Source organism: Bufo gargarizans, chromosome 6 (assembly GCF_014858855.1).
Source record: "Bufo gargarizans isolate SCDJY-AF-19 chromosome 6, ASM1485885v1, whole genome shotgun sequence".
NCBI classification, from domain to species: Eukaryota; Metazoa; Chordata; class Amphibia; order Anura; family Bufonidae; genus Bufo; species Bufo gargarizans.
In genome coordinates, this window is record NC_058085.1 from 44,697,223 (window position 1) to 44,704,113 (window position 6,891).

At 43.0% G+C, this 6,891-nt stretch overlaps 1 pseudogene; it reads left to right on the top strand.

Moving 5' to 3' along the window:
• The first annotated feature begins 4,601 nt into the window (after nt 1-4,601).
• Nucleotides 4,602-4,701, top strand: LOC122942900 (annotated as a pseudogene).
• Nucleotides 4,702-6,891: the final 2,190 nt, after the last annotated feature.

Here is a 6,891-nt window from a genome sequence, read left to right on the forward strand (position 1 = left end):
ATTGGGTGGTGGAGCATCAAAGACATCTCCTTAATGCCAAGGAGATTGTTCAGGAGCGCATGGAAAGTGCCCGAGAGCGACAGCAGAGAGACTATGACCTGGCTGCTCATGCAAAACCTCTTGCTATAGGAGACGTGGTGTGGCTGAAGAATAATCACCGAACCAGCAAGCTAGACAGTAAGTGGGAGAGGACTGATATTCCTAATGCTGAGGCCCACATTTACCAAATTTCCAGGGAAAGTAAAGGCCCCCAGACTGTACACATGAACCGTTTAAAGCCCTGCATAGAAGGAGAAACTGCAGCAGGGAACTTTGAGCCAGAGTCCCCTGAGCCAGAGTTGTCAGTTCAACCTGTTGATCCTATGCAGGCTGTTAAAAACCTGTTACATGACAAGGAGCCACTTCATTGGTTCCTCACACCCTGGTTGAACTTGGTGGTACCGGCTCCAGTTCCTGCTAGTCCTCAACCCCAGAATGACCTGTCCCAGGGTGTACCTGAAAGGGCTCCAGAGGCTGTGGATTACTCTGGCCCCCTGAATCAAGGCAGGAAGAGCCTCTGCCAGTAAGAAGGTCCACGTGGCCTACTAAGTGGCACCCACCTGTGAGATTTGGAGACTACATTGTTGACCAGAGTAGCTCCTCCCAGGAAACCCCTGTTTAACTGTCTACAAGACCCGCGTACGGACTCATTTTGTTATTTTGAGCCTCCAGGAACTTTTGTTATATTTGCATTTTTTTTATCATTATGGACTATCCTGGTTACTCCTGATACGCTGTACCAGGTCAGCGCCCCTGTTCCCTGTTCTATCCTGCATGAAGAGAACGACGCCCCTTTTCACCACACTTGTTCCTTTGCCAGCAGAGCTGCCTGATATATTTGTATTGCAGAAGTAGTGATCATTGTATATGCCTGCTTTGCATTTTTTGTCTTTCAGGTTATACTCTCCAGCTGGGCGTGCCGCTGTGTTGCGCCGAGGACAGGCAACCTCAAAGCAGCGGGTATGTAGTGTCCCACTATGTAAATGTGGGCACTACTCAAGGGTGAGTAGGGTAATGTTGTTCTCCACCTCCTGTGGAACATGGTCATTGTATTTTATATGACATTTTTAATGTGTATTTTCCTGATATCTCCTGTACCCGGCCTGTTAGGGGTGTAGTTCCTCCTCCTAGGCAGTAGAGGGAGCTAGGGAACCCCCTAGTATATATAGTTAGGCCCAGACAGGAAAGAGTCCGTCCAGTTTAGTCCAGGAGGCTAATTAGTGCAGTCTAGCCTGCCTGAAGTTCCTGAGCAAGAGAAGCTCAGAAGTTAATCCAGGGGAAGAAGTTGCTTCCTGAAGATATCTAGTTCCTTTAAAAGCACAGTGCAGAGCCATTTTTATCCAGCCAAGTAGAGAGCTGAAGGGCAGAAGGATATTTTACAGCAAGAGGATATATACCAGAGGAAGGTTTCCCTATCCAAGGATAAAGCCAGCAATAGGGCATACGGGCCTTGGAGAAAGCCAGACAGGACTTAAGGAAAATACAGCCTGATCTGTAAGTGTTATTCCCTCTGAGTATCTTGCAAGGACTTTGCCTGCCATTTATATGAGGCCTGCCTGTTACCAACCTTTGACATGTGGAACTAACTAAAGACTGTAAATAGTTGAACTGTTCAGTAAAAAAGAAGTTCACTGCAACTTGTGTTCCTCAATTATTCCTACAATAAATCGGTGTGCCACCGTTACCGGCACTGGCGTCACGAACTTTAAAGGATCTTGCCATCGGCACACTAAACTGCGACACCCAGGGCACCTCATCTACAACCTGGCCTGGTCCCTATACATAGAGAGTGCCCCAGAGGATCCATGTGCCAACCTCTCCATCACTACTGTACGCCTTCCCAGGGTATATAAAAACTGTGAGTACCAAGAACACCCTCGGTTTAGTAACGACCCCTGAGACCTCACATTCGCTCACCCTGCAGGGCTGCGTACTGCAGAAGTAAATGATTTAGGATTTTTTGTCTAAATATCTTTATCCCATGAAAAATATTCTGCAGCTTTTAAACCAGCACCTGGATCTAAACACTTTTGTAATTAAAACTGTAGTAGTATAGCCACTGAGTGATTCGATAAAATGTATCAGTATAGCACCACTTGCTGTTTTTTCGTATTTCTCCGTCCACCTTGCTGAGGTGGATGCACGTGTGTAGTGCAATCCTTCAACTGCCTCCTGACCTGTGATAGGGAGAGAGCTGCAGCAGAAAGGCCACACACTCTGAGCTACAGCAGAAAGGACATGCCCCCTGAACTGCCAGCCTGATATAAATCTTGTAAAGCAATTGTGACAATGAATAGGAAGATCTCTGGATCCATGGAAACTACAGGGCTGCTTCTAGCTTTATTAGAAATAGATTGGCATGTGCTATATGAGGTCTGATTAGAATTTTTTACATTAATCTTGGCCTTTAAAGCCTGAATGTAGATTTCAATATCTCTCATAATATGTTAAGCACAGGTTTGCCCTTTTAATCAGTTATTCTGCCTTAATTTCCCTACCGTAAGTTGTGAATACCAATATGATGGTAGTTTTAATATTTTCAGATTTCTTTTCCAGTTTACTATCAGAGGGGAGAGGATGCCACAGACCAGAAATGGAAAAAAGCATCAGATCTAGTTTTGCCTACATTAAATTTCGGAACAAATGTTTTGAATCATAAGTAATAGCTTTACCATGCACTTACTGCATCTGTAGTTGCTCCTTTCTCAGATTTCACTGAGGGTCACATGACCGGTGATGTCAGCTTCTCGCCCTGCTCTGATAATGTTTTGTGCACAAGCCTGAGAGATATGCATTTTTGTGCTTATTTACTAACACGGGTATTAAAATGCTTTGTGTGACATTCAGTATTTGGATGGTCTATTGTGACATGAGCTATTGCTGCTCTTTTTTGAGACATAGAATGGTATGTGCAAATTCTTGCACCCCTCGTTTATGGGAATACTGGAGGTGAGAAGTTCCTACCCACACGTAAGTGTTGGTGCGATATGTTGAGAGTCCACCCGCTGTCATTCAGATGTGGCCCTGTGATTGGGATCCAATTGGGTGGACAGGTTGTTAGACATTTTGTTCTTTGTCTTATTCTGTTTTATAGTTATGCAGTCTAGTTTGATTTGATTTTATTTCAGTCTTTTTCAGTAACTACATACCTATGGTCTGCTGGCTCGGCAGGGATTGCTTCTGTCACTACTGCACTTGCACCAGTTGTGTGAGGCATTTTCGATAAATTTGCAGCGAGCCTGGAGAAGCCGGTGCAGAGGATAGAACCAGATGGGAAATAGGGATACTGCCATAACATGCTCTTTACCTAGGCCAGCGTTGGACAGATAATAAACAAGTGATACTGCTATCAGTTGCTTTTAGCTCTGATTCAGTGTGGAAAAGGTAATAGGCAAGTAACACTGCAATTGACTTGCTCCCTGGTCTAGTGTTAAATAGATGATAAGCAAATCACAATGCCTTGAATATATAATAAGTAAGTGATGCTCTTGTCACTTGCTCTTACTCTAGACCAGTCTACAATAGATAGTAAGCAAGTGACACTGCCATTGACTTGCTCTTACCCTGGTCTTGTGCTAAATAGATAATAAGCAAATCACAAATCTTACCTTAAGTACAGATGGATATATAATAAGCAAGTGCTGCTGTCATCACTTGCTCTTATTCTAGACCACTATAGAATAGATAATAAGCAAGTGACATTGGAATTGATATGCTTTTACCATAGGCCAGCCCTGCATAGAAAATATACAAATGTCACAGCCACCATTTTCTCTTGAATAGGTCATTAGTAAGTGACGATGTATTTTCTTTCCGTTCCTTTTTTTGCGGACGGTATCAGGAACCATTCACTTCAATGGGGCTGTAGAAAATACAGAAGTTACTAGTGCATGAGCCCTAATTGACTTGCTCTTACCCTGTACCCGACTTGTATATATAATAAACAAGTGACACTGCCATTGACTGGGACTTGTGGTTTCCATTTATGGTACAAATCATAGAACTTAAGAAGCAATTTCCGGGCAATTGTTCTTTAAATGTGACACTGAGAACGTTTTGACTGAAGCAGTGGTTGCCATAACTATGCGTATCAGAATAACCCTTGATACGGCAAGCAATTTCCCGCTGTTGACATATGATTTACAATGAGACTGGTGTACCCATTCCTGCCTCGCCCCGCACTTTCCGACATAGCATTCTCTTATGTAAATTGCTGTCTAGATCTATCACTATGTTCCCCCGGTGACAGGCAGGAAGCGTTTTCTCAACGAAAAGAAGCTGCTATAAAACAGGTGCATTTTGGAACCACAATACATAAAAATCACTATCAGCTCAAGTTAGACATCGCAGAAGCATAAAAATGAAAAACGAGAACGTTTCACAAAGCATTTCATGGAACATAAAATTAAAAGAGACCATAAGCCCACGTGCATCCCTGGAGTCAACACTCACATCCAAATTCTCCTTAAGTAATGCTAAAATTCTCATAGATTTTACAGCGTAAGTGATTTAAATGGAGTCTGTCATAAGGTAGGTGCATTTAAATCAGGCATTATATACTGATCACTTCTCGTCCTTTTGGCTAAGATCAAGTATAGTATCTGTTCTTATCAAGTCCTGGTGGTCCAGAACCGCCACTACGATGAGAATAGAGAACCGCACAGTTGTCCCTAGGGTGTAGGGCTTGGGCCATTACTGCCCTATGCTAGGTGACCAAGGGATCGCCCGATCGAAGCCAGGGGCAGGAGATGTGTTTGAAAGCCTAGTAAAGAACCCTCAGCAGGGTCAGACTGGCCCACCATAGCAAAGATGAAGGTAGGACTTTCTTTACCAGAGGCACTGCTTTAATATTCTATCTAAATACCCTACCCAAAGCAGAGTGGTACCAAAAAATAATGGTAGAAGCCCTACCAGCACCACCATAGCTATGTCCAAGTTCTAGTGTACCATAGCTTCCTCCCAGGCTGGGATTAGCAGCTAACATCCTCCCCATTTCTCACCTTAGCCTCTCTAGAGTGTTGACGTTAGGTGCTCCTGATGTGGGTGTTTCTAAGGCATGTCAGTGGTGGGAAATGTTGACTTGTGTGAATATGATAAGGTTTTAGTAGTATACACTGTGTCAACATCATCTTTCCATATGTTACCTGGAGTGATCATTTGGAGGTTGCAATAGTGTAACTATACTTTAGGTGCCGTATACGTTTTGTAGGAAACATCTTTTTTTTATGATCTAGGAGGTGGTCATACATAGATTTAAGACCTATATTTCTGTATGCCCACCATGTGCACCAAATGGATTTTGTTTAATATAAGGAATCTACTGGTGTGTGATTGCACCCAACAAACCTACACCCTTCAGATGGCTGAAAGTATCAAAGGTCTGAAGCACTTGCAAATCAGGAGTATGAAAGGGGCTTACATGAAGGTGTAATAACCCTAAGCATCAAGTGTTACCAATGTCTAAGGGTTCTTTTTTACACATTCAGTGATTATCACAAGTAAAGGGCTTAGGGAACATCAACATTGATAGAGCATGAAAGACCCCATTCGTGGTAGACTTCCTGCCACTTCAGGGGATATTTATTAGCACCATGGTACTGCCCACTCGCAAATGCCCTAACGTGTCCATCCTGATGACCATTCCCTTTAAATCAAAAGAAAGTGCTGAAAGGTGTCATTGCCTTATGTGATCCTTCCCCAATGTCAGTCGTCAACCATATTTGTATTACATGACGTCTACAGGGAGTGGAGAATTATTAGGCAAGTTGTATTTTTGAGAATTAATTTTATTATTGAACAACAACCATGTTCTCAATGAACCCAAAAAACTCATTAATATCAAAGCTGAATATTTTTGGAAGTAGTTTTTAGTTTGTTTTTAGTTTTAGCTATTTTAGGGGGATATCTGTGTGTGCAGGTGACTATTACTGTACATAATTATTAGGCAACTTAACAAAAAACAAATATATACCCATTTCAATTATTTATTTTTACCAGTGAAACCAATATAACATCTCAACATTCACAAATATACATTTCTGACATTCAAAAACAAAACAAAAACAAATCAGTGACCAATATAGCCACCTTTCTTTTCAAGGACACTCAAAAGCCTGCCATCCATGGATTCTGTCAGTGTTTTGATCTGTTCACCATCAACATTGCGTGCAGCAGCAACCACTCCCAGACACTGTTCAGAGAGGTGTACTGTTTTCCCTCCTTGTAAATCTCACATTTGATGATGGACCACAGGTTCTCAATGGGGTTCAGATCAGGTGAACAAGGAGGCCATGTCATTAGATTTTCTTCTTTTATACCCTTTCTTGCCAGCCACGTTGTGGAGTACTTGGACGCGTGTGATGGAGCATTGTCCTGCATGAAAATCATGTTTTTCTTACCTTGCAGACTTCTTCCTGTACCACTGCTTGAAGAAGGTGTCTTCCAGAAACTGGCAGTAGGACTGGGAGTTGAGCTTGACTCCATCCTCAACCCAAAAAGGCCCCACAAGCTCATCTTTGATGATACCAGCCCAAACCAGTACTCCACCTCCACCTTGCTGGCGTCTGAGTCGGACTGGAGCTCTCTGCCCTTTACCAATCCAGCCATCTGGCCCATCAAGACTCACTCTCATTTCATCAGTCCATAAAACCTTAGAAAAATCAGTCTTGAGATATTTCTTGGCCCAGTCTTGATGTTTCAGCTTGTGTGTCTTGTTCAGTGGTGGTCGTCTTTCAGCCTTTCTTACCTTGGCCATGTCTCTGAGTATTGCACACCTTGTGCTTTTGGGCACTCCAGTGATGTTGCAGCTCTGAAATATGGCCAAACTGGTGGCAAGTGGCATCTTGGCAGCTG